Consider the following 2,280-nt stretch of genomic DNA (forward strand, 5'->3'; position numbering starts at 1 on the left):
ACTCTAGTCCTTAGAAGGATTGCTCGAGCTTTGCATACTTGTCAGCATCTTTCAGGATTGACAAAACCTTCTGGTTGTATCACATACAACCTTTCCTCAAGGAAAATGTCGAGGAAACAATGTTTTTTACATCCTATCTGCAAGATTTCATAAATAATGCAGTAATTGCTAACATAATTCCAACAGACTCTTAGCATCGCTACGAGTGAGAAAGTCTCATCGTAGTCAACTCCTTGAACTTGTCGGGAAACATCTTAACGACAAGTCGAGCTTTCTTAATGGTGACACTTACCATCATTGTCTATCTTCCTTTTAAAATCCATCTGCACCCAACAGCCTTACTACCATCAAGTGGTTCTTTCAAAGTCTATACTTTCTTTTATACATGGATCCTCTCTCGGATTTTATGGCCTCGAGCCATTCATCGGAATCCGAGCCCACCATCGCTTCTCCATAGCTCGTAGGTTCATTGTTGTCTAGCAACATGACTTCCAAGACAGGATTACGTACCACTCTGAAGTAGTACACATCCATGTCGACCTATGAGGTTTGGTAGTGACTTGATCCGAAGTTTCATGATTACTATCATAAGCTTCCACTTCAATTGGTGTAGGTGCCACAGGAACAACTTCCTGTGCCCTGCTACACACTAGTTGAAGTGACAGTTCAATAACCTCATCAAGTCTCCACCATCCTCCCACTCAATTCTTTTGAGAGAAACTTTTCCTCGAGAAAGGACCCGTTTCTAGAAACAATCACTTTTGCTTCCGTATCTGAAATAGGAGGTACACCCAACTATTTTGGGGTATTCTATGAAGATGCATTTATCCGCTTTGGGTTCGAGCTTATCAGCCTAAAACTTTTTCACATAAGCGTCGCAGCCCCAAACTTTTAAGAAATGACAGCTTAGGTTTTTTCTAAACCATAGTTCATACGATGTCGTCTCAAACGGAATTGTGTGGTGCCCTATTTAAAGTGAATGTGGTTGTCTCTAATGCCTAACCCATAAACGATAGTGGTAATTCGATAAGAGACATCATAGTATGCACCATATCCAATAGGGTGTAGTTACGATGTTCAGACACACCATCACACTATGGTGTTCCAGGCGGTATTAGTTGTGAAACAATTTCCACAATGTCTTAATTATGTGCCAAACTCGTATCTCAGATATTCATCTCTATGATCATATCATAGACATTTCATCATCTTGTCACGACGATCTTTAACTTCACTCTGAAATTACTTGAACCTTTCAATAATTCAGACTTGTGTTTCATCAAGTAAATATACTCAGCATCTACTCAAATCATCTGTGAAGTAAGAACATAACGATATCCACTGCGTGCCTCAGCACTCATTGGACTGCACACATCAAAATGTATTACTTCCAACAAGTTGCTTTCTTGTTCCATCTTACTGAAAACGAGGCCTTTCAGTCATCTTGCCCATGTGGTATGATTTGCATGTCTCAAGTGATTCAAAATCAAGTGGGTCCAAACGATCCATCTGCATGGAGTTTCTTCATGCATATCTACCAATAGACATGGTTCGCATGTCTCAATCTTTTCAAAAAACGAGTGAGTCCGAAGATCCATCAACATGGAGCTTCTTCATGCGTTTTATACCAACATGACTCAAATGGCAGTGCCACAAGTATGTGGTACTATCATTACTATCTTATATCTTTTGACATGAACATGTGTATCACTACGATCGAGATTCAATAAACCATTCATTTTAGGTGCAAGACCATTGAAGGTATTATTCAAATAAACAGAGTAACCATTATTCTCCTTAAATGAATAACCGTATTGCGATAAACATAATCCAATCATGTCTATGCTCAACACAAACACCAAATAACAATCATTTAGGTTTAACACCAATCTCGATGGTAGAGGGAGCATGCGATGCTTGATCACATCAACCTTGGAAACACTTCCAACACATATTGTCATCTCACCTTTAGCTAGTCTCCGTTTATTCTGTAGCCTTTTATTTCGAGTTACTAACACTTAGCAACCGAACCGGTATTTTAATACCCTGGTGCTACTAGGAGTACTAGTAAAGTGCACATTAATATAACGTATATCCAAAATACTTCTGTCGACCTTGCCAGCCTTCTCATCTACCAAGTATCTAGGGTAGTTCTGCTTCAGTGATCGTTCCCCTCATTACAGAAGCACTTAGTCTCAGGTTTGGTTCAACCTTGGGTTTCTTCACTAGAGCAGCAACTGATTTGCTGTCTCATGAAGTATCCCTTCTTTTCCCTTGCCC

This window comes from Triticum dicoccoides, chromosome 1A (assembly GCF_002162155.2).
Source record: "Triticum dicoccoides isolate Atlit2015 ecotype Zavitan chromosome 1A, WEW_v2.0, whole genome shotgun sequence".
NCBI classification, from domain to species: domain Eukaryota; kingdom Viridiplantae; phylum Streptophyta; class Magnoliopsida; order Poales; family Poaceae; genus Triticum; species Triticum dicoccoides.